This window comes from Hemitrygon akajei, chromosome 12 (genome assembly GCF_048418815.1).
Source record: "Hemitrygon akajei chromosome 12, sHemAka1.3, whole genome shotgun sequence".
NCBI lineage: Eukaryota > Metazoa > Chordata > Chondrichthyes > Myliobatiformes > Dasyatidae > Hemitrygon > Hemitrygon akajei.
In genome coordinates, this window is record NC_133135.1 from 55,531,677 (window position 1) to 55,558,828 (window position 27,152).

Here is a 27,152-nt window from a genome sequence, read left to right on the forward strand (position 1 = left end):
ATAGCAGGTTGAGTTAATATCATTCATTGCTCTTATACCATACTCGATCTTTGCCATGACTCATTATTACCCTGTAACACGTGTCATGTACCCAATAATAGTCCTAACATTTTAATACATATAACATATCTCAACTTTTGTCAGTTTATCATTTCCAGTTCATCAAGATGTGTGCTAACTTATTTACTGCTAGCTTGTTCTGTGGGTATGCTCCATTAGTAAAGATGGCAGATAAACTCAAAATTAATTTTACAAAGATTCTTAAAATTCTCTAGACAACAGATATTTATCCCATTGAGCAAAGCTGAATTTGACCCTATTACCAGAATTGAAAGGACAAAATTTAAATCCAATTCACAGAAATGTTCAAAGTTAATCTGCTTAATTTTGTAATGAAAAATGAATAGTTTGTCAGAACAGCAACTGAGTTTTAGACCATGTTCATATTACACACATGTAGACAGGCTAAAAGATGCTACAGAAACTTATATTGCTTTAAGATTCATGTAACTGCACAGTCACATTAGTAGTATTAGGGTATTCTTGGGTAGTCTAGGGTATTCCAAGATTATCACTTCTATTCATAGCTATCATAAAATTCATAACTTTTAAACCCTTACCGCACGACGGATGAGGTTACTCGTCGGGTGCACTCTTCTTCCCAGGACTATTGCCAAGTACACTGAGCCATGAGCAATCTTGTTTCAAAGCTGAAAAATGTATCAAAAAACAACCGTCAAACTTCGGACCTTTACCATATGCTTGAATGCCCTGAAACCCTATCCAATACTCCAAGCATCTCATAAGTGAGATAAACTTCAATGTGGCTGAAGGAGAGGGGGGGGGGGAGGGAACACAAAATTGATTCCATAAGCAATCATTGGTGTCCCTTACAACATGACAGTATTCCTCAAGTTTGGCGTTTATAGCTATTGACATTCAACTCTGAATGGTTCACTATCTATCAAGATAAATCATGAATACTTTATGAGACAGACAACATTTGCTTACCTGAAGGATACACAAAGACCATAAAGCATATTCTGGTATGAGATGAGAAAACTGCTAATAAGTTAGTTATAAAGATGTAGAAAATACTACTGAATGCTATACATCTTGGAATAAATAATTGCTAAATATTTGTGCACTGAAGACTGCAGCAACTTATTTGTATTTAGTCTTTTTAAGTTCTTGGATTGTGGTTCAGCTGTCAAATGAAAAATTATTTTAAATACTACCTCTGATTTTTTATTACTTAATTCAAGATAAATCAGCAGCTAGTTTCGCTTAAACGTGCAAAACTACTGGTTTTTTTAGTTTCCAGTCGCAATATCATACGTGCTCCTCTAATACCAAATACATTTAATACTTCTTGGTCAGGACTCCCAAGGGTGGAGCAATTCTTTATTGGGAACTTGCCAAAGTTAAATCAATGCTAATGTTCAATGGATATTAGAATTACCTGTAAAGTTCATAATGAGTGTGTCAGAATTATATTTTAAGGATTTTAAAAATCTTTCTACTGTAAATAGAGCATAATTCGCTGATTCTTGCTTTTCCCAGTCAAGATCTATTGCAGCATTGTTTCTGTTACTATCACTCAGATCACTGGGCTGCAAGAACTAGGGATTAAACCACATACCTTTCTAATTTATTGCTAAAATTCCAAACTAAACAATTTTACATCTTCATAGCATAAAAGCAAAAGGTTGATGCTAATTTCTTAAGTAATTGTGTAAGTTAAACCCAGAAATATAATGGCCAGAATTTTTGGCTTTGCAATTTTCTCTTTGTCAAAATGAAGAGTAATAAACATTCAATCTGCAGACTCCTGGTGTGCAAGGTTTGGACAACTGTGTATATTTTGATTCTATACTTTACATTTTTTTTGCATTCTCTCCTAAAAACTGTTAATTCAAAATTACATAAGATTTCTGATACACCAGCAGTCTCCCATTGTTAATCCTTTTTTATATTTTAGAAAGTGATGGCGGAATTAAAACACCATAAGCAGTGTCAAAGCCATCTTATAATCAATCAGCCTTCCATCAGTGGTTATAGAAATCTGACTTGAAGCAGAAATTCTTGCCAATTATCCATTCTCTAGTCTAAGAACTATTATAGCATTCTTCTTATTACCCTGACTTGGATCACTAGTTTGCACAGAGCCAGGATGAAACTACAAATCTCTCCAGTTTGTTGCTAGAATTACACCTCATTCAACTGGGAAAATACCATGGTTATTGTACATTGCATATTGGGTTACACCACAAACACATACCTAAGGTAACTCAATTTTCATTATGGATTAACTGAGATACTAATAGATAATGGGCTGTACATTTTAAGCTGTATGGTCCAATGCACTCAAGGGGAAAACAGCAAACATTTTCTGGATATGCTTAGTGGGGAAGTTGGGGTGGGTGGGGGTGGAAGGCAGAGAGGTACATGTTGGAAAATAAACATCTCTATAAACTGTTATAGCACTTATTCAGCAGGGCATCCACTATGACTCTCTCTGGTCTTCTTTTGAAGGATAGCAGTTACTACCCATGATTCAGACACTATCAATGTGATTTCTATTTAATATGGATTAATAAGTAGGGGGATGCTAGATAGGAGGGAAAGGAAAAATCTAAATAAAATAATATAAACGTGTCTAGGTTTTTGCTAGCAGCTACTCTTGAGAGGGTGCCCGAGGACAATTCAATTTTTTGGACAACTGCAGTAAAGGGAAAATGAGTGTTCAACTGAGAGACTCTATTAATCAAGAGTGATTGATTGGAGGAAAAAGTTGCCTTAACTGTTAGAACCATAGAACATTACAGCACAGAAACAGGCCTTTTGGCCCTTCTTGGCTGTGCCAATCCTGTTCTTGGATCAGGATTCCCCAGATTGCCAGAAAGCAATGTGCATTTAGCAACAGACATAAAGAGAGGAGTGAGAAGGCAGTTGCTTAGTGAAACTAATTTGCCTGGATGCTGACAAGCTAAATTTATAAGTTACTTCTTTGAAGATACTTTGGGAAGAGTGAAGACTTGCACTAAACCTTGGCCAAGAAGATGCTCTGATAACCACAAGTGAGGCAACTGTGGTATAATGTCAAGAAACAAAGTAGATGGTCAATTTTTAATTGACCTAAGGAATGCAATTAAAACTTGCAGACTGCAAAGGTTGGAATATGTGTTAAAATAGAACAAACGATCAGGAACAGTATGCTAATTGAATACAAGAAATGTATTGCTCAAAATCAAATATGAGAAAGAAAACAAAGGGGTAACTAAATGAGTTAATTGCTGGAGCAAGAAATACTTCAATCTAACGAAGTACCCAGACCAAAAGCTGTGGATGAACCAGGAGATTCATAGCCTGCTGAGGGCTACATGTGGCATTCAAGACCAGTGATCTAGAACAATGCAAGAAGTCCAGTACGACCTACGGAAGGCTATTGTAAGGGTGAAATAACAATTCTGACTGAGATCAGAGATGGAATCAGATGCACGTTAGCTCTGGTAGGGTTTGCAGGCAATTTCTTCCTACAAGATGAAACCTAACAGCATGAATGGCTGTGAAGCTTCACTCTCAGATGAGTTCAATGTCTTTTATGCATGCTTTGAAAGGGAGAATAAAATTAGACCTCTGTGAATCTCTGCAGCATCTGGTGACCTCATGATCTCCGTCTCAGAGGCTGGTATCAGAACAGCTTTCAAGAGGGTAAATCCTCACAAAGCTTCAGACCCCGATGGTGTACCTGCTGAGGTGCTGAAACCAGTGCCAACCAACTGGCGGACATCTTCAATCACTCACTGCTGCAACAGGAGAATTCCACGTGCTTCAAAAGGGCAACAATCATACCAGTGCCCAAGAGCAGGGTGAGCTGCCTCAATGCTTGTCACCCAGTTGCACTCACATCTACTGTGACTAAGTGCTTTTAGAGGATGATCATGGCTAGAATCAAATCCTGCCCAAGCAAGGACCTGGAGCCATGCAATTTGCCTATTGCTATAATAGAACTAGTGGATGGAATCTCATTGGCTCTCCATTCAGCCTTAGATCACCTGGACAATAGCAATACCTACATCTGGTTGCTGTTTATTGACTACAGCTCAATGTTCAACACAATCATACCCTCAGATCTAATCAACAAGTTCCAAAACCTGGGCCTTGAAACCTCCCTCTGCGACTGTATCCTTGTCTTCCTCATGGAGACCATAGTTTGTGCAGATCAGAAATAACATCTCCTCCTCACTGACAATCAACATTGGCTTACCTCAGGAATGTGCATTTCGTCCACTGCTCTACTCTCTCTACACCCGCGATTCTGTTGCAAGGGTCAGTTCAAACGCCATCTATAAATTTACTGGCAACACCACTATTGTTGGCAGAATTTCAGATGGTGATGAGGCGGCATACAGGAGCAAGAACGATCAGCTGGTTGAGTGGTTTCACAGCAACAATCTTGCATTCAACATCAGTAAGACCAAGGAATTGATTGTGGACTTTAGGAGGAGGGAGTCAACAGAACGCACACACCAGTCCTCATCAAGAGATCAAAGGTGGAAAGGGTGCGCTGTTTCAAGTTCCTGGGAGGATATATCCTGGGACCAACATATTGATGCGATTTCAAAGACAACGTGACAGTGCCTATATTTCATTAGGAATTTGAGGAGGGTTGGTATGTTACCAAAGACTCTCAGAAATTTCTTCAGATGTGTGTGGAGAGCATTCTGTTTGTATCACGGTCTGGTATAGAAGGGCCATCACACAGGTGCAGAAGCTTGCAAACTCTGCCAACTTCATCATGGGCACTAGCCTCCCCAACATCCGGGACACTTCAAAAGGCAATGCCATCATTAAGGACACCCATCACTCAGGACATGCCCTCTTCTCATTGCCTCCATCGAGGAGGTGGTACAGGAGTCACAAGACATACACTCAATGTTTCAAGAATAACTTCTTCCCCTTTGCCAGCAGATTTCTGAATGAACAATGAACCCATGAATACTACCTCAATATTTGATTTTCCACTCTTTATGCATTACTTAATTATTGTGATATACAGTTTTTTATTATGTATTGCAACATGCTGCTGCCACAAAATAACAAATTTCATGACATATGTCCGTGATATTAAACCTGATTCTGATATGAGAAGCTTATAACCAATATGTTTGTACTCATGGATGTTGTAGACAGAGAATAGATCCCTTAAACAGGGTTAAAGCAATTCTTAAAATTAGGGAAGACATAAAATTAGCACAATCTTACAAACTAACTGTGACTTTAAAGTGGATATGATGCAAATCCTCTGGAATCTTGCTTAAACTGAAGAGATGCAAATACAAAGATTGTACTGTTGATTTTTTTTGTTCTAAATTAACATAATTGGAGACAAGGTCAGGTAACAGGCCCTTCCAACAACACACACAAAATGCTGGAGGAACTCAGCATGCCAGGCAGCATCTAGGAAAAGAGTACAGTCGACATTTTGGGCCGAAACCCTTCAGCAGGACTGGAGAAAGAAAGATGAGGACTAGATGTAAAAGGTGGGATGGGGGGGGGGGGGGTGGAAGAGAAACACCAAGTGACAGGTGAAACCTGAATAGGGAAGGATGAAGTAAAGAGCTAGGAAGTTGATTGGTGAAAGAGACAGAAGGCCATGGAAGAAAGAAAAGGTGGGAGGAGCCTCAGAGGGAGGCGATGGGTGGGCAAGGAGATAATATGAGAGGGGGAAAAAGGGGATGGGGAATGGTAAAGGAGTGAAAGGCATTACCAGAAGTTCGAGAAATCAATGTTCACGCCATCAGGTTGGAGGCTACCTGAACAGAATACACGACAGTGGAGGAGGCCATAGATGGACATATTGGAATGGGAATTGGAAGTGGAATTAAAATGGGTGGCCACTGGGAGATCCCACTTTTTCTGGTGGATAGAGCATAGGTGCTCAGGGAAGCGGTTTCCCATTCTACATCGGATCTCACCAATATAGAGGAGGCCACACCGGGAGCAGCTGACACTATATGACCCCAACAGACTCATAGGTGAAGTGTCGCCTCACCTGGAAGGACTGTTTGGGGCCCTGAATGGTATGAGGGAGGTGGTGTAGGGGCTGGTGTAGCACTTGTTCCACTTGCAAGGACAGGTGCCAGGAGGGAGATCAGTGGGGAGGGACGAATGGACAAGGGAGTTGTGTAGTGAGTGATCCCTGTGGAAAGCAGAAATTGAGGGGAAGTAAAAGATGTGCTTGGTGGTGGGATCCCACTGGAAGTGACGGAGATTTTGGTGAATTATGTGCTGGACATGGAGGCTGGTGGGATGATAGATGAGGACAAAAGGAACCCTATCCCTGACAGGGTAGCAGGAGGATGGGGTGGGAGCAGACGCGTGTGAAATGGAAGAGATGCGTTTGAGGACAACTTTGATGGTGGGGGAAGGGAAGTCCCCTTCTTTGAAAAAGGAGGACATCTCCTTCATTCTAGAACGAAAACCCTCATGCTGAGAGCAGATGCGATGGAGACTGAGGAACTGAGAGAAGGGGTTGGTGTTTTTACAAGGAACAGGGTGGGACGATGTAACTGTGAGAGTCTGTGGATTTATAATAGACATCAGTAGATAAGCTGTTTCCAGAGGTAGAGACAGTGAAATCGAGAAAGGGGAGAGAGGTGTTGGAAATGCACCAGGTAAATTTAAGGGCAGGGTGGAAGTTGGAGGCAAAGTGGATGAAGTTGACGAGTTCAGCATGGGTGCAGGAAGCAGCAGCCTTTCTGGCTCAATGAGCCCACACCGGCCAATTACAACCCTGTGAGCGATTAACCTGCTAACCCAATGTCTGAGGAAATAGGAGCACCCAACAGTCACGAGGAGAACATACAAACGCCCTACAGACATCTGCAGAACTGAACGTAGGTCACTGGCACTATGTGAACGACTGTGCTATGGAAGTTAGAAGTTATAATGTTCAATGGACAACAAAATAGGATTGGAGATTATTGTAAAAGTCTCGAGTTGTTGAATTGTGGATGTAAGTTTGAGGGATAGTGCTCAGCCACAGATATTAATGTGTAAGATTTGCTAAAAGATAAACGAAACAAATGATGTCACTGGCCATGGCAAAAACTTTGGAATATTGAGTTAGAATCAATGACCTGTTTTCTTGTTGAAAGTACACACACCCACATATATTAATCTCCAGCTTCAATATCATTTGTGCTCTTCTAAATTGAATATTTTTAATAATTATTGGCCAGTACTCCTGAGATAGAGGAATTCCTTATTGGGGATTTGTCAAAATTAATCTAAATTAACTTTAAGTCAATTTTAATGCTTGGCAAATTAGAAATACCCACAGAGTTCATAATATCATGAGTGTGTCTGAATTTCATTTTAAGGTTTTTATGTACATTGTACTAATTCTTGTTGAATATCCTTCATTTAGTCCAAATTTCTTCTAAGTATGATGACCCAAATCACTAGAATGCATGGACTAAGGCTTAAATAATGAACCATTTGAATTTTATTACAAACATTTGAAAATATATATATTCGCATTTTCACAGCACAAGAGCAAAATTATTCTGTTAATTTTTTCTAAATTATGTAATTTCACAGAAATAGAATTACAATGACCAGAATTTTTGACTTTACATTCTGCAGACTGCAATTTTCTCCTTGTTAAACTCTTACACTGTGTGAGCACAAAGGAAGAGTATGAAAGTGAATGAATGGAATTGTCAGATCTTTTATTTCTTGAAGCTGATTATGGATGCCATCACGAAACAGTGCCATACTTTTCGTGCTAACAGTGCTAACTGAAAATCAGCAAATGCATACCACTGTTAAGGGAAGTTTAAAAGGGCCTGCAGCCTATTTGGACTTAGCCCCTTTATATTAAAAGATGTAGCAGATTAGTGATTTAGAAATATTCCTAATGAGGCACTGCCTTATCAGCAGGAGATGCTAGAAGAGTAAAATAGCTTCTTGCCAATGGCTCAGCTTTCGGTAGGTGAGGCCTCCAACCATTCGTGCTACCAATTTTCCTACACTGTGCTGCATTTACGTGGTTCCAGTTTATGGGGCTTAACCTGTTGGCAGAATGCAACCTTGTCTCAAGGGGAAAGGCTCTCCCAGGAACCTGTGTAATGTAATAAGTTCACGTAGGTGGTCACCGAACCAGCTACACTCAGAAAACAGCATAGAAATCCTTGGACGTGCCAGTTTTGCTCTCTTTCAAAACTGTCAACTTCTTTTTTAAAGACAAGAAATTCAGCAGTTGTTGGAAATCCAAAGCAACACACACAAAATGCTGGAGGAACTCAGCAAGTCAGGCAGCATCCAATGGGAATGAACATATGACATTAACCCTTTCCCAGGTCTGGAAAGGAAGGGGGAAGATGCCAGAATAAAAAGGTGGAGTGGGGGTGAGGGAAAGAAGGATAGCTGGAAGGTAATAGGTGAAGCAGTTGAGTGGAAAAGGTAAAGGGGCTGGAGATGAAGGAATCTGATAGGAGAGGAGAATAAGAGAGTGGGCCATAGTAGGAAGGGAAGACAGAGAATGAGGAGGTGAAAGGCAGGTGAGAAGAAGTAAGAGGCCAGAGTAGGGAATAAAAGAAGAGGGGAGGGGAAGGAAATTTATTTTACCTGAAGTTCTTTTTTAAATACTTATGAATACTCAGCACATTCAAATACTTTAAAAAAATAAACTCAAATTATCAAAGTTGGTTGAAAGGAATTATTAAATTTTAAAGAATTAAAATGACATCAACTAAAATATTAAAGACAATAAAACAATTATAATCATTCCAGCAAGCATAATAAAATTGCATCTGGGCTTATTCTTGTTATCCACTCACTCCACTGTAGAGATAGGGAGATGGAGAGAGGGGGAGAGAGGGGGAGAGAGGGGGAGAGAGGGGGAGAGAGGGGGAGAGAGGGGGAGAGAGGGGGAGAGAGGGGGAGAGAGGGGGAGAGAGGGGAGAGATAGAGAGAGAGAGATAGAGAGATAGAGAGATAGAGGGGGAGAGAGGGGGAGAGATAGAGAGAGAGAGAGAGAGAGAGATAGAGAGAGAGAAATTCTGACATAGAGAGGGAGGCAGAGAAATTGTGATAGAGACAGAACGTGTGTGTGTGAGTGTGTGTGAGTGTGTGTGAGAGAGGGAGAGAGGGAGAGAGGGAGAGAGGGAGAGAGGGAGAGAGGGAGAGAGGGAGAGAGGGAGAGAGGGAGAGAGGGAGAGAGGGAGAGAGGGAGAGCGGGAGAGAGGGAGAGGGAGAGAGAGAAAGATAAAATTCTGACAGAGGGGGAGCAGGGAGGTGGAGAGTGAGAGAGACACACACACATCAGCCGCACACTCCACAGAAATGAACTGGTCCATGGATCAAGCACCAGGCCCATAGGTAAATTAAGTAAACTCTCCAGATGGAGTCGAGCAGCAGAGCACTGATAGATTTGTGAGCTGGAACCTATCAGGCTCCAACTTAGATATGCAGAAAGACATTATACATTATGAAAATGATTACAGCTGTAGATTATTTCTTTTGAATGATTCAACAAATAAAACCAGATTATATTTTTCCCCAGGCACTTATTCTGGTCTTTATTAGCAAAATTCTAACAAAGCATGTGCAACTATCTAATTTTTACAGAAACAGTCCTATCAGTTCTCTCATATCAGATCAGATCTGTACCTCAGATCCACTTAAGTGTCCATAGCACCTCAACAGCAACAATTCATATTTGTGAAGCACTAATTTATCAATATATCAAAAAATTCATATGGCCATTATTAAACAAAATGTGATATATATATTTATTAGTGAATAGTTTGGTATGAGAGTTATTTTTCAAGCAATGTTTTAAAGAAGGAAAAAGAGGTAAAACAGTTGCAATACTTAGGTGAAAAAAACTCCTTTGTTTGCCAGCAATTCAGAAATGAGTGCATTCATCAACCTTCAGCAATTAACAGAATAATAAAATACGGTATAATCAAGAGGCTAGAACTACAGAAAACTAAAACCGTAGTAGAACTGGATGAGATGAAGAAATAAATCATGGACGTGCTTGAAAATAAAGAAAACATTTAATATCTAGCTATTGCTTAATCAGAAACTAGGTCAATGAGTGCAAGGTTGATGGGGGAAAGGTACTCGTGAATTAGGACAGCAAACATCAGGTTTACTTCAAATTTAGTTGTAACAATAAAGCAACAAAATTCAAATTAATCAATTTCTGCTTCGTTTTCCTTTCCCAAGATGATAATATTTGATATTTGCACCAGGTTTATCCACCTAAAAACAGCTTGAGTCCAATATAGAATACGTTTCTTAATATATTGTTATTTGACTCCTGGATCCTCTCTGTTTCTCCATATATTGCATTTGCTGCAGTGAAGAAAAAATGTATTTCAATGCCACAGCTATTTTGTTATTCCCTGGACATTCCATACATCTCTCATCAATATCTTTCCAGGGCACACATTTTGTTTTGCTCATTCTTTGTTTTTCATAGTTGCAGATGGTCTGACAATTCCATTTTCTAATTCTTGCTAACCTTAATCTCAAATTTACCCTCTTCCTTCAAAAATTCAACCTTTTCATTATTTGTATGCATGGTAGAATGCTGATACATCCATTAAATGTTTCCACATTACCAAATCCTTTATTATTTTTAAAAAAGATTACATTGCCAGTCAATCCTCTAAATTCCAGAATAATTTATACAACTTATTCTCTTCATTTATTTACTTAGGTCCAGTATGATTTTTCTAAATTTGAACAGTACTGCCTTCTAAAAGGTAGTAAAATTTTGACTCAATGCGCCAAATAGGTATCTCATGAAGAACATTGTTATAAAAGCCTTCATTCCATTAGGATTATTGATTACAGTTTTATACCTCTCACAGTTTCATTGATTGCACTTGTGGGTCTTCATATCTTGTTAATTCTCCTTGTTCTTAACACTTCATGAATGAAAACAGTAATGCATCAGGTTTTCCTCCAAGTCACATAATAAAATTCCTGGACTGACGCTGAGCTTAAACATTAAGTCTTCGCCCAACATATTATGAGAATATCTTTAGCTGCAGTATTCGCATCCTAAGGCAATATCTCACCGTATCCTCAAGGGGAGTTGGGGACTGATAATTAATATTGGCCTGGCTAACTCCACATCCCATAAAATAAACAGAAATAAATAAAATTCAAAATATTTTCAGGAAGAGTACAGCAAAGAAAGAGGCCTTTCAACCCAGTGTTGTGGTAAATGAATTAAACTCATGACACCTAATCCTTTCTGCATTCACATGGCCGATATCCCTCCTTCTCTGCTTATGCATGTGCATATTGAACACCTTTACTGTATCTGCCTCCATCACCACCCCCGACAACATGTTCCAGGCAGCCACCACAATATGAATATAAAGAAATCTTGCCCTGCTTTTTCCTCCAGTCCTTCTGAAGGGTTTCCGCCTGAAACGTCAACTGTACTCTTTTCCATAGATGCTGCCTGGCCTGCTGAGTTCCTCCAGCATTTTGTGTGTGTGTTGCCCTGCACATCACCTTTGAACTCCTTCCCACCTCAAATGCATAGTCTCTGGTAGTGGCTCTAACTATATTTTAATATAAACATCGATCAGGTCTCGCCTCAGCATCCACTCCAAAGAAAACAAACCAAGTTTTTCCAACCCTTTCTTATAGTACATTCCCTCTAATCGAGACAGCAACCTGATAAACTTCTGTTGCACCCTGTCTATAGCCTCCCAACACTTTCTATAACAGGTCTCCAGAAGCAGCCGAAGAGAGTTTTATAAAATTACGCTACAACTTCCTGATTGTTGAACTCAATGCCTTGACTAATAAAGTTAAGCTTGTCATACACTTTTTTATATAACCCTATTGACTTGGATGGCCACTTTCAGGGGATTATGACTTAGACCCCAAGATCCCTCTCTATATCAGTACTGTTAAAGGTCCTAGCCATTAACTGTGTACTTCATGGGGAATTTCAATATGCAGGTAGATTGGCAAAATCAGGTTGGTGCTGGAGTTCAGGAGGGGGAATTTCTAGAGAGCCTATGAGATGGCTTTTTAGAGCAGCTCATGGTTGAGCCCACTAGAGGGTCAAATATTCTGGATTGGGGTGTTGTGCGATGAACCAGAATTGATTAGAGAGTTTAAGGTAAAAGAACCCTTAGGGGTTAAGTTATCATAATATAATCAAATTTACCCTGAAATTTGAGGAAAGGCTAAAGTCAAATGTATCAGTATTAGAGTGGAGCAAAGGGAATTACAGAGGCATGAGAGAGGAGTTGGCCCAAATTGATTGGAAAAGAACACTGGCAGGGATGATGGCAGAGCAGCAATGGCTGGAATTTCTGGAAGCAATTCTGAAGGCACAGAATATATACATCCCAAAAAATGTATTCCAAAAGCAAGGTGACAAATGTAGCTAACAAGAGAAGTCAAAGTCAACATAAAAGCCAAAGAGGGAGTATATAATAGACCAAAAATTAATGGGGAGTTAGAGGATTGGGAAACTTTTAAAAATCAACAGGTAACAAAAGTAGTAATTAAGAAAGAAAAGATGGAATATAAAAGTAAGCTAGTCAATGATATTAAAGAGGATACCGAAAGTTTTTTCAGGTACATAAAGTGTAAAAGAGAGGCGAGAGTTGACATCACCTTGCTGGATAACAACGCTCGAAAGGTATTAATGGGGGACATGAAATGGCGGAAGGACTGAATAAGTATTTTGTATTAGTCTTCACTGTGGAAGACACCAGCGGTATGGTGGAAATTCCAGTGTGTGAAGTTGCCATTACTAGGAGGTAGGTTTCTTGGGGACTTGAAGGGTCTGAAGGTAGATGGAGTACACCCCAGGGCTCTGAAAGAGGTGGCCGAAGAAACTGTGGAGGCATTAGTGAATTTCTTTCAATAGGGAATGGTTCCAGAAGATTGGAATTTTGCAAAAGTCACTCCACTCTTCAAGAGAAGAAGAGAGGCAGAAGAAAGGAAATTATAGGCCACTTAGTCTTACTTCAGAGGTTGGGAAAACATTGGAGTAGATTTTTAAGGGTGTGGCTTTGGGGTACTTGAAGGAACATGATAAATGGGCCATTGTCAGCATGGTTTCCATTAGGGAAATTCCTACCTGACAAATTTGTTTGATTTCTTTGAAGAAATAACAAGCAGAATAGACAAAGGAGAATTAGTTGATGTTGTGTATTTGGACTTTCAGAAGGCCTTTGAGAAGAAGCTACACATGAGGTTGCTTAACAAGTTATGAGCCCATGGTGTTGCAGGAAAGATTCTAGCATGGATAAAGCAGCAGTTGTTTGGCAGGAGGCAAAGAGTGGGAATAAATGGAGCCTTTTCTGGTTGGCTGCCAGTGACAAGTGGTGTTCCATAGGGGTCTGTGTTGGGATTGATTCTTTTTACGTTATATGTATGATGGAATTGAAGGGTTTGTTCCAAAATCTGCAGATGAAATGAAGATAAGTGGAGAGGCAGGTAGTTTTGAGGAAGCAGAGTGCCTACAGAAAGGCAGACAGTTTAGGAGGATGGGCAAAGAAGCGGCAGATGGAATACAGTGTCAGGAAGTGTATGGTCATGCACTTTGGTAAAGAAATAAAAGGGTAGACTATTTTCTAAATGGAGAGAAAATTCAAAACTGTGAGGCATAAAGGGACTTGGGAGGGCTTGTGCAGGATTCCCTAAAGGTTTATTTGCAGCCTGAGTCTATGGTGAGGAAGGCAAATTCAACGTTAGCATTGATATTGAGAGGACTGGAATATCAAAGCAAGGATGCAATGCCGAGACTTTATAAAGCACGGGTGAGGCCTCACTTGGAGTATTGTGATCAGTTTTTGGGCCCCTTAACTTAGAAAGGATGTGGACATTGGAGAGATTTCAAAGGAGGCTCATAAAAATGATACCAGAATTGAACAGCTTGAATAGTGAAAGATCTTGATAAAGTAAATGTGGAGAGGAAGTTTCCAATGTCGAGAGAGTCTAGGACCAGTGAACACAGCCTCAGAATAGAGGGGCATCCTTTTAGAACAGAAATGAGGAGGAATTTCTTTAGCCTGAGGGTGGTGAATCTGTGGAATTCTTTGCCACAAGCAGCTGTGGAGGGTGAATGCTTAAGCCAGACGTTGGTGGATTCTTGATTGGTCCATGCACGAAGGGATATGGGGAGAAAGCAGGAGATTGGGGCTGAGCGGAAACAAGGATCAGCCATAATGAAATAGCGGAACAGACTTAATGGGCCAAATGGCTTAATTCTGCTCCTATATCTTATGGTCTTATGATCTTCCAAAGTGCAACACCTTACACTCATTCAAATTGAGCTCTACCTGCCATTTCTCCTCCTACATTTGCAACTGATGTATGCCCCGCTGTATCCCTTAGCAACCTCCTACATTATTCATAACATCACCAACCTTTGCATCATCTGCAAACCTACTAACCCATCCATCTACATTTTATACAATTGACTTACAAACAGCAGAGGCCCCCAAAGTACAGATCTCTGCAGAAATCACTAGTTACATACCTCCAGCCAGAGTAAGAGCCATCAACCAGTACCTTCTGCCTTCTGTGGACATGCAAATGCTGAATCCAAGCAACCAAGTTACTATGGATCCCACTCATTTAGTCCAAAATTACTCTTTTAAAAAAAAAACACATTAAATTCTTCTCTATTCCGTCATTGGCTGAGAGGAGGTTAGGAACTTTCCTTTCACTTTCTTTTCATCTCCCCATTGGCCTTGCTCTTACATATAAGTAATACCTGTTATGTTTTCCAAACTTCAACAAAAGCTGAACTGAAATATTAACTCTGGTTTTGTCCACACAGCTGCTGTCTGACCTATTGAATGTTTTCACATTTTACGTTTCTATAACACATTTCCTGCTTTACATCTTTCTTACATTTAGGTGAACTCCAGATGCAACCAAAAATGGGGGCAAAAATTCCTCAAAACAATCAAGATTTTGTTAACTTTCCATTTGTTAAAGCAGTCAACTTTTTTGTCTCTCTTGCTACAACTAGGTAGAGGATGGAAAAGCTTCATCTTTTCATCCTCTAATCTAGTTTCGATATCTCTTTGCTAAATATATGGAATTCAAAATAAGGTATCTTTGGTGATCCTTGTTCTCATTTATTCCACTGCAGTGCCATGCTGCCTGCATAGTTTTGAATTAGTGTTCCAGTTACAATTTGTTTACTTTCCTAATTATTTGTATTGATGACTTTAATCCCAATAAAGGCCTTACATCCCTTCACATTAGTCTGGGATTCTCCACAAAATACTTCCCTTTGAAATTTTCCAAAATAAAAATCAAATTGTCTTAAATCATAAAGTCTCTCAGAAATAATTCATAGTGAATCACAAGAAAAGCCATCTCCATTTAGGGTGCTGCGGCATCGAATCTCTGTCAAGAGCTTAATACCAACAAACTACGTCTAAAATGGATGACTTTCATTGTCTGGTGATAACAAAGTGGTTTATAATACGTTCTGTGTGACTAAAGAGAGAGAGAGCAATTTGGAGGAAAAATTGTAACAAATTTCCTTTCACATCATTTTTAGCTTCATGGGAATCAGACAATATTATTCCTCATACTAAAGGCTTTTATTATGTTGCAGGATGCATTATTAAAATCAAATTCCCAAATGTGCAACTTACTTCAAATAAGGACTATAATTAGTCAAGGAATCTATACTAGTTTTATTGCTAAGTGGTCTTCACAGAATAAATATGAAGCCCAGCCTTCACTACTGTAAGAGTAAATAAGCCCATAAGCCTTTATTTCATTCATCACCATCACACCAAGGTTTCCCAGCAACAAATTCCAAACCTGCATCTGAGAAGGACAAAGAGAGCTAGCACTAGGATCAACAAGGCCTATAGATTATCTTCCAACATGAGAAAATCGGCAGATGCTGGAAATCCAAAGCAACACACACAAAATGCCGGAGGAACTCAGCAGGCCAAGCAGCATCTACGGAAATGAATAAACAGTCAATGTTTTGGACTGAGACCCTTCATCAGGACTGGAAAGAAAGAGAAGTCCAAATAATGTGGTGGGTGGAGGGGAGGAAGAAATACAAGGTGGTAGGTAAAACATGGGGGGTTGTGGTGAAGTAAAGTGCTGGTAAGTTGATTGGTGAAAGAGATATAGATGGGACTGGAGAAGGGGGAATCTTATAGGAAAGGATAGAAGACCATGGAAGAAAGGAAAGAAGGAGCAGTAGAGGGAGGTGATGGACAGGTGGGGAGATGCAGCGAAAGAGGGAAACAGAAATTGGGAATTGTGAAGGGGGGCGCAATTACCAGAAGTTCAAGAAATCGATGTTCATGCCACCTGGTTGGAGGCTACCTTGACAGAATATAAAGTATTGGTCCTCCACCTGAGTTTGGCCATAAAAGAGGCCATGGACTGACATGCCAGAAACTTGAATTATTTTCAAATTTGCACACCTTACTTTCATCAGCTCTGAGGAACACCCTCACCACAAACTCGAGGATGTAGCTCACCACTATTTTCTTTAGAAATTGGCAAGAGATGCTGGCCTAGCCTGTGAAGCAGCTTCCCAGAAATGAACAGGTAAAAAATGTACGCCCAGATGCTCAAGGTTGTTGAATGCAACAACGCTGCTGTTACAGCACAGCACAATAGAGTCTGCAGGTTTCCTGAGTTATACAATACAGGAGGTGGTACGTATGTCCAAATGGCTCATAATGGTAATTTGGGTGCCATTCCATGGGGCAGAGAGAGGCAGGAAGCGCGGCAATCTTCAGAATATGTGCTTCTCCTAAACAAGCATTCAACATTAGACCAGTACAGATCACAGCATGAATATTAGGGAAAAGTGAAAGTAGAAATGCGATTGTCTTTGTACTCCACAGCCAGGAGGAAATATTGACACTCCTGTAGCCATCAATAGGAGTCTCTAATGCCATTATGCACTGCTGGTGTCACGTTAAATGACACTGTAGGTTCTTGTAAATGAAACAGCAGAGACGTTTTAAGTTCAAGGGAAACTGTAACAATTCCTTTATTGTCCTCCAAACACAGAGCATAAAACATGGTTTAAAAAAAAACTTCACGTAATGAAGTCATCACATCAGACTAGCCTCCTAAAGTGAATCGCAACTCTATGTCGGTGGTTGTGAATTATGCCCGTTTCCACCCATCACATTACCCTGCAGAGGCTTCCCCAGAATTCACTAAAACTGGCACTGTGAGCCTGACCGGAGCCTGGACGAGCCACCCAGCTCGGGTCCTGTGTCCCACGCGTGGAGTAACAGCTGGTGCCTCTGGCTCGCCCAGAGGTGTGATGACATGCTCAAGGTCCTGTTGTGATGCAAGGGGCACAGTAACGGAATCGTCCAAATCTTGGCGGGCCAGTTTAAGGCGTTCTACTGAAATACATTCAGGCTTACCCATGTTATCTATGATAAAGATCTTTCTCTCCCTGACATTGAGCAATGAATGTCCAAGCCACATCTGAGGCCATCATCAATGCTAGTTGGATGGCGTCTGGCCATCTGGTGGTACAGTCCACCACAGTAAGGAGGTGCGTGAAACCACAGGACCGGGGAAAAGGATCAAACAGGTCCACACTGACGTGGTCAAACCATTGCTCGGGGATCTCAAAAGGTACCAATGGCCCCGAACAAGATGGGTTTTCACCGACTGACTCTCAACACGGGCTGCACTCCAATCACCCACGTCCTTTCTCAGGTTGTGCCGCACAAACTTTAATGTAACCAGTTTCTTTGAGGTCCGAATGCAAGAGGCGATGTTAAAAACAGTGTGCCTCCAGTTTGCAGGCACTATGGGGCAAGGGCAAGCAGTTGAGACATCACACAGGAGGGAAGGCCCAGCTTCTCTGAACTTAATGTCAGCCAACCATAGGCCCATGACCACTGTTTGGCAAGCCTGGACTTCTGGGTCAGTAGCTTGGTCAGCTGCCGTGCCGGCCGAGTAATCCCCTACGTGTACGGCCTCAAAAGCTGGCCATGAGGTAATCAGCCATGGCATTATTTTTACCCTTGATATGTTGTATATCCGTTGTGAACTCGGATATTTAGGCCAGGTGGCATTGCTGCCATGCAGACTAAGAGTCTGGTATCGTGATCATTGCGTGCATGAGGGGTTTCTGGTCAACAAACACTGAAATGGTGGCCCTATGGAAGAAAATGAAAATGGCAGACAGCCAGGTGAGAGAGCACCAAGTCCGCGGTCAAGCGTGTTGTACTTCCTTTCGGGGGCATGGTACTGCCAGTGGAAGAAGGTGCACGGTTGCCACACGCCTCTGATCGACTGATCACGTACAGCACCCACAGCCTAGTCCACAGCATCAGTAGTAATGGCTAAAGGTGTGTTGGGTCTGATCATAGGTGATGCTGGCAGCACACTACTTGAGCATCCGTGTCACATAAGAAATGTCGCCCTGAAAGGGCGTCTGAAATGAACATTAGATGACCCTGGCATCTGGAATGCATGGTGTTCACAGACCTCTGACGTCCTAATGCGCCAGCACTGTTAAAGCTGCAAAGCAGTCTGCACTTACTCGCGTTTGTAAAAACAAGTGTGGTAAAAGCATAGACTTGCCGTTATATAATGCTAACACTTACTAATCTTCAGAAAGGGTTTGCTGAACTAGACTAAATTAGGTTGAAAATAGTATCTTTGTGTTTAGCACACAAGGTTATGACTAATGGGAAGAGCACCAGAACTTAAAGATTTCTCTCCATGGCAGCCATGGTACAGAAGCAAAACAAAGGGGAGAAAGGGATGGGGGTAGGGGGAACGGCTATCTTCTTTGGCTCAGAGCACTCCACCCGTAAATGATCTGGCCAAACTAACAATAATGCTAGGAAAGACCCGAACCACTGAAAGGTGTGGGCAATAATCTCAGCTCACATTTTTTTTTAATAAAACTTAGCTGTAATCATGAAGGAAGAACCACTGATCAGACTGTTGGTCATCATTATGAAGATTCACTGAGGTTTGGAGCTGCCGTGTCCAAAATGTTGATAGAATCATAATCATTGAACACTACAGCACAAAAACAGGCCTTTCAGCCCATTTAGTCTGTATCAAACCATTAATCTGTCCAGTCCCATCAATCTGCACACAGACCATAACCCTCCACACCCCTCTCATCCATGTACCCGTCCTCCAAAATATTGAAATCAACCCCACATCCACCTCATGCACTGGTAGCTCATTACACACACACCACCCTCTGAGTGAAGAAGCTCCCACTCAGGTTCACCTTTCACCGCTAACCCATGGCTTCTAGTTGTAGTCCCAACCCAATGTCAGTGGAAAAAGCCTGCTTGCGTTTACCCTATTTATTTATACCTCCCATAATTTTGTACACTTTTCTATCAAATCTCCCCTCAGTCTTCTATGTTCTAGGGAATAAAGTTCTAACCTATTCAAATTTGCCCTATTCCTCAGATTTCCAAGTCCCAGTAACATCCTTGTAAATTTTCTCTGCACCCTTCCAATTTTCTTTACATCTTTCCTGTAGCTATGTGACCAAAACTGCATACAATACTCCAAATTAGGCCTCACTCACCTCTTATACAATTTCAACATATCTTCCCGACTCCTGTACTCAATACATTAGCTTATGAAGGTCAATGTGCCAAAAGCTTTTTTTTTTTAGAACAGCCTTATCAACCTGTGTCACCACTTTCAAGAAATTATAGATCTGTATTCGTAGATTCCTCTGTTGTACCACGCTCCTCAGTGCCCTAACTCTCACCATGTAAGACCTACCCTGGATGGTCCTCCCAAAGTGCAGCACCTCACACTTGTCTGCATTACATTCCATTGGCTATTTTTCAGCCCATTTTCTTGCTGATCCAGATCCTGCTGCAAACTTTGATGGTCTTTCTCGCTGTCTACTCTACCCACAATCTTAGTGTCATCGGATTGTACAGACACTTTAATTAATGCCTCAGTTCCCAAATTCTCTAACAGATATTGCATCTGGTGATATTGATCAAGAGATTCATTGGAAGTCAAGAATGAGAAACGATACTTATGGTTATGGCCATTTTATGAAGTGTGGCAAGAACAAAAAATGTACAAAGAAAAAACAATGAAAAAGCAAAGAAACAGTAGTCACGGTCATCTCATACTCAGAGTGGAGATAATAACACATTCTAGTGTTAACAATTAACCTACAAAATAGCCAAATTCAAGTGGCTACAGAAAATAGAAGCTTCTAGAAAATGCAGACTCTGCTATGCTACAACTGCCAGAGAATATACTGAGCAATTATATGTTATGTAAGCAATTGCATAAACATTTAAAGCATAGCAGAGTTAAACTACAAGGAAAATATAAGAAGAAAAATAACAAATCTGTACCGTAATCCAACAAGAGTGAATAGTGAGGATCATTAGTTTTCCCCAAAAGCTCCACAATCGAGGAAATGTCCACTTCATAATCTACTCAATACCGTCATGTTAAGGGGAAATGTGCACAAAGCGATTGGACTAATATACATTTTATGGGTTCTAAGCATACCCCAAAAATGACTGCAAATGCAATCTAATGAAGCAAATTGTTTGTACTTATTTTGTACTTCAAAGGCATAGAAGCAAGTTATGACTATCTTCTCATATATTGGGGGTTGGCAATTTGGCCAGATTTCTAGGCAATCATGAATACCATAAAATATTGTTAACATTCTTCCACATAAACATATAATATTGCAATAAATGTCATTAAGGTGCAGGTACAATTAGCCATATGAAGTATGAGCTGAAATCAAGACTTTTTTTAAAAAAAACAGACACGAGTTGCTAAATATTAAGAATATAAGTAATAGGAACAGGAGTAATTCACCTGACTTGTTATGCCTGCTCTGCCATTCAGTAAGATCATTGCTAATCTGATGGCTGATATGACCATGGACTCAGCTCCACCTACCTCAATATTAGATGTGCAGAAAAGATGGGGACGAAACAAGCAGAAAGGTTGTCCATGAGGAACACATTATAGTGCTGAAAAGAGAGAATGTCCTTGAGTATTAAGGATAGAATTCACTTGGTTGTTATGAAGCACAAAAAGAACTATTCTGCTAATAGTTGGCTAATAATCAGTGTACTCTAAAAACCAAACAGTTACAAAGAGATGGAAGAGCATACAGGCGGGAAAATTAAAGGTGCAGTGTACACGAGTGGTAATATTGGGGGACTACAGTGATGACTGAGATAATGCTAAAGTGAAGGACAACACTTAAAATGAATATAACTAACAATAGGATAAAATCTTGTCTAGGATAAAGTTAACATAGGATAAAATCATTTAATATGCAGTTATGTAAGTACATAGTCAGAGCATTAATAAAGTAACATTAGCACTGGCATTTTTCCAGTGACTCCATGAACCCTATCAAATAAATCAGGTTACTACAATGGTGCAGGTACTACACCAGTCCTCTTTGCGTTAAAGTTATAAGCCAAATAAGAAATGCCTGTAATGTCTAATCTGTACAAAATCAAAGAGCAGATTCTATGGTCAGATAGCTTAGTCAGTAAGCTAACGATTTTAAAATTTCACGAAGATATCCCAAACTATTGGTACTTACAAAATTAAATGCCAGCATTCCATGTGGAAATGCTAGCATTTCTCAACAAAGCTCAGCCAAAAATTTCTGATAGAATTGTGGATCCATATTCATTATGTTTAAATGTACTAGATGTATTTCTTTTTGGTCTATCAAATGTAATTGAGTCTTGTATTACATTTACAGCACTTTGATATTAATCATGCTCTATTGAGATTCCGCATGTTTTGTGGATGCCTATTTATTGATTGTATCTACAGCTACAATACCTTAATTCCAAACAGACTCATCTCCAAACTCCTAGACTTAGATCTTAGTACCCCACCTGCAACTGGATCCTTGACTTCCAGACCAACAGAGCACAATCAGTAAGGATAGGCAGCAAAACCACCTCAAAGCCAATGCCCTACAAGGCTCCATCCTCAGTCCCTTAATCTATTCCCTATACCCTATAATAGTGACCAGACTCTATTCACATTTTGCAGATACCACCACCATAAGCAGCCAGATCTCAAACAATGACAAGATGAAGCCAGGAAGGAAATAGAGAGCCTAGAGGCATTATGTAAAAACAACACGTTCTCCCTCAAGGTCAGCAAAACAAAAGAGCTGGTCATTGACCTGAGGAAATGGGGCAGAATATATTGCTTTGTCCTGATCAATGGTGCTAAGATGGAGATTGCTGAGAGTTTAAAGTTCTTTGGAGAAAATATCACCAATGATTTGCCCTGAAGCAGATACATGGATGTTAAAGGCAAGAGAACACATCAGTGCCTCTACCTCCTCAGAGAACTAAAGACATTCGGCATGTCCCCAATGATACCAAAGGTATGTATCAGCAGACTACCCTAGTGTTTTAAAACACCTGAACATATGAGTATATACAATGAAGATGAACTGTTCATCTCTCAATCTATTTCATCATGATACGCGCACTTCTTTCATCTACCTGTCTATTTTTTTCTGTAAATGTAACACTATATTCTGCATTGGTTTTTCCCCCTTTTTGAATGACCTTAACATACTTACACATGGAATGAACTGCTTCAATGGCATACAAATAAAAGTTTTCACAGTATCTCAGTATATATGGCAATAATAAACCAAGTACCAGTTAATACAGGGATTGGTCCCTGTGGTTCTCACATGACAATTGATTCTCAAAACCTTTCAGCATCACAATTTCTCAATACGTTAAAGTGTGATATTTTAAATAGGAAAAAATATATCTGGATACAAAACAGCAAGCTTTGAAAGGTGATAAAGGAGCATTGGGAGGTGCTGATTCTCATATGACATGGTAAATCCATAATGCTTAATGTTTATAAATATTAACACAAGTATCATTTTTATTTTATTATTTTATTCATTGATTTGACTATTTGTGATGTGGCCATGTAATAGGAGATATCATTTCTAAGATTTAAACACCTAATACAACTACCACATTTCTGAAGATATTGAGAACTGTAAATATGTTGGTAACAGTTCAGAAACTTTAAAAACTGTTTATTTTTTTAAACATTCTCCTCTTGGAATATTTTTTAAAAAAGTGAAGGCGCATCATAAAAATTCCCTTCCTGAACAACGAAGATAAAATAATAACATACTACTGCCATGAAGAAACAAAGACTAGAAGAACCCAGGACATTAGTAATGGGAATATTAAAGGATATTCCAGGATGCACTATCAGAAGACAACATCTGAATTGCACAGTTGACCATTACGTTTCCATTTCACTCTTAAATTAGGTGATCTCTTCAAATAAACTCACACACGTTATTCTGCAAACACAGCCATCCTTTTTCTATACATTTTTCTATTTATTCACCACTACTATTATTCTTTATCTTTCTATAACTTAAGTCTCTGTCTGACAAGCAAATTATTAACTGAATGAATATCTAAAATTACTGTCATTCAGAGGTCTATTTCTTCCCACTTACAGCAAAGAAAATGAAAAACACAGGGGTAAGTGACCAGAAGGTCGGCCTCCGGAGATCTCACAATTAACAGCAGCAAGGAAGGTGTCCTGGCAGTCACAGCTTTCAGAGATGGGGATGGACTCTGGAGCTTCCTGACAATATATTTCAATGCAATTTTCAAGAAATATTGACCTAACTTCAATTGCCTGTCAAACTTAAACATTCTCATTTCGATGAGTTACACCATTCAGAATCAATTGCTATCACTAATATATAATGCTTGCTGTGCAGCACCCAGTACAGAGCAAAGATCTAAAATTAATATAAATTACAAAAAGTCAATAAGTAGTGCAAGAAGAGGACAAATTAAATAACGTTCGTGGATCATTCAGAAATCTGATGGCAAAGGGGAAGAAGCTGTTCCCAAATCATTCAGTGTGGGTCTCTAGGCTTCGATACATCCTCTTTGATGGCAGTAATGAGAAAAGGATGTCCCAGATGGTGAAGATCCTCAACGATGGATGTTCTCAATGGCAGTGTTTATTGCTTGTGATGGAGCTGGCTAAGTCTCCATTTCCCTGCAGCCACTTGTGATCCTGTGCGTTTGAGACTTCACATCAGACTGCGATGCAATCAGTTAGAATGCCTTCCAACATACACCTATACAAAATTGCAAGTGTCTTTGGTGACATACCGAATATTCTCAAACTCCTAACACAATAGAGCCATTGGCATGCCCTTTTTTGTGATTGCATTGATAGGTTGGGCGCAGGGTAGATCCTCAGAGATGTGGACACCCAGGAGCTTGAAGTTTTCCCAATGCTGACTCCTCAGTGAGGACTGGTGTGTGCTCTCCTGACTTCCCCTTCCGGAAGTCTCACCTCTGTAAGCCTCCTCAATACCACCAGACATTCTACCAACACCTGTTAATAGATGGCTTTTGAGCTACATGTATCCAACAGTCATAAATTTATGAGTGTAGATAGAGTAGGGCAGTGGACTAATCATGCATTTTGAGGTGAGATGACTTGGTCAGTGAGGAGGAAATGTTGTTTCTGATCCGCATTGACTGTGGTCTCTCAGTAAGAAAGTCAAGAATACAATTGCAGAGAGAGATAGAGAAGCCCAGTTTTTGAAACTTGGTTATTTGTACGGAGGGAATGATTCAAGATGTAAAAATTTATTTATCACATGTACATAGGGTGAAATGTATTCAGAATGCTGGAGGAGCTCATCAGATCAGCCAGCATCTATGGAAATGAATAAACAGTTGAAGTTTCAGCCTAAGACCCTTCTTCAGGACTGGAAAGAAAAGGGGAAGACACTTCATTAAGAGACCTGCCGTAATTTGGGGGAGAACTTCATCAAGCACCTACACTCCACACACCAAAAGCACAACATCCTGGTGGCCAAACATTTTAATTCCAATCCCATTCCCATTCTGTCATGTCAGTCGATGGCCTCCTTTTGTGCCACAATGAGGCCACCCTCAGGGTGGAGAAGCAACACCTTACATTCCATCTGGGTAGCCTCCAACCTGATGGCATGAATATTGATTTCTTCTTCCATTAAAAAAAATTCCCTCACCTTCCCCTCTTCTTCTATTCTCCACTTTGGCCTTTTACCTCCTCTCACCTGCCTATCACCTTTTCCTGGTGCCTTTCCTCCTTCCCTTTCTCCTGTGGTCCACTCTCCTCTCCTATCAGATTCCTTCCTCTCCAGCCCTTTACCTTTCCTACCCACTTAGCTTCACCTATCAGCTTCTTGCTAGCCTTCTTCCCCTCCCCCATCTTTTTATTCTGTCATCGTCCCGTTTCCTTTCCAGTCCTGCAGAAGGGTCTTGGACCAAAGCTTCGACTGTTTATTCATTTCCATCGACGCTGCCTGGCCTGCTGAGTTCCTCCAGTATTTTGTATGTGCTGTTTTTCATTTCCAACACCTGCAGAATTTCTCATGAGAGTGAAATGCATTGTTTCTGTTAACAACCAACACACCCAAGGCTGTGCTGGGGACAGCCCATAAATATTGTTGCACATAGTGGCACCAACATAGCATACCCACAATGCTCAGTAGAACAACACAGAGCACAAAAAAAAAACAGAACACAAGCAACAAAACAACAACAGAAAAAGAAGCCCTGTTCTCCCCTCCCATCCATCCTCTAAACTCAAGATAGGTCATATTCTTCAGTTTTCAACTTGCAGTGGGCTCAGCCATCAGACCTTCGACTACCCCAGTGGACTCACAAAGTTTCATAGACCCAGGGCCTCAGCATCCGGACTTCCAATTCAACTGTCAGGCATAGATCCTCAGCACCGACCCCAGGACCCGCCGATGACCAAACACCAGGCTCCAACCTCCAGACTCACCAACGATGGGACCCCAAACTCGGGTCTCACCAATTTGCAAACCCAGGAAATCATCAGACCTTATTCCTCCAACTCCGGAACCCATCGAGAACTCGCTGACCCTGGGGGGACCACCAGTCTTCATCCACACTCTCTGCTGATCCAACATCAGGCCGGACGTCCCAGCCTAGCCTGTGGATATCTCACATCTGCATCGTTTCCCTTCGAATGCAGACCACAGACTTAAGATTTCTGCTTGTCCTCTAAGTCCCCATATTCCAGCCCATAAACACCAACCTGACCCCTAACTACCCTCTCTGTCCTCAAAACCATCCTCACAAATGCAAAATAACTGAGCTACAACCCCAACTGAGGTCATAGCTTGGGCAACTTGAACAGAGTTCAACGCTGGGCTGTAAATAATTAGCAGCAGCATGATGTACATCTTGCAGTTCTTTACATTCTCCAAATCAGGTCAGAGATCCCGTGAGATTGCATCTGCTGTAGACCTGTGGAGGTGGTAGGTGAATTGTAGGAGGTCCAGGTCCTTGCCCAGGCAGGAGTTATTTCTCACCACAACTGACCTCTCAAAACAATTCATTACACTAGAAGTGAATGCTCTGAACATTAGTCATTAGGGCAGCTCACACTGCTCTTCTTGTACCCCTATATAATTCTGCTCTTTTAAAGCAGGTAGCAATTTCAGATTGCAGCAGCAGGAGTTTGAAGATGTCCTTGAACACTTCAGCCAGTTGGTCGGCACAGGTTTTCAGAGTCGGCCATGTACACCATTGAGGCCTGATGCCTTGCGAGGGTTCACCCTCTTGTTGCCTGTTCTGACATCAGCCACTAAAGGTGGGGGACACAGGGTCGCGAGATGCTGTGGGGATTCACACAGCTGTAGTGATACTCTCTTTCTTAATGCATGCATAAAAAACATTGCGTTAAATCAAGGAGTGAAGCTCATTGCAGCTTATGCTGTTAGGTTTCATCTTACAAACCTTGTCATAGTAGTCATGCATCTGACTCTGTCTCAACCCTCACTTGGGGTTGCCTTTTCACTATTATGATAGCCTTCCTCAAGTCATAGCTGGATTTCTTGTAGAATTCTGAATCACAGATCTAGCCCTCAATTGACTGCAGGAAGACGAATCTCAGGGCTGCATACTGTATGCATACTTTGATATTAAATGCACTCTGAATCTTTGAAATCTCCTCATTCACCCAATGCCTTCTGGTTTGGGAAGTCTTGGTACATTCTCAAAAGCACACACTCAACCACA

The 27,152-nt window shown here is 40.7% G+C and overlaps 1 protein-coding gene across 18 annotated transcripts in view; it reads right to left on the reverse strand.

Annotated features, from left to right (window-relative positions):
* The window catches only part of lrrc7 (leucine rich repeat containing 7), a 584,278-nt gene that overhangs the window by 316,320 nt on the left and 240,806 nt on the right, over positions 1–27,152 (reverse strand). For 14 of the 18 annotated variants that reach the window (XM_073063123.1, XM_073063125.1, XM_073063124.1 and 11 more), the window contains one exon: positions 621–710. The gene's annotated coding sequence lies outside the window, so the exon portion shown is untranslated. Of the gene's footprint in view, positions 1–620; positions 711–27,152 lie in introns of those variants that run through there. The other 4 variants (XM_073063136.1, XM_073063138.1, XM_073063135.1 and 1 more) reach the window with 1 other exon arrangement.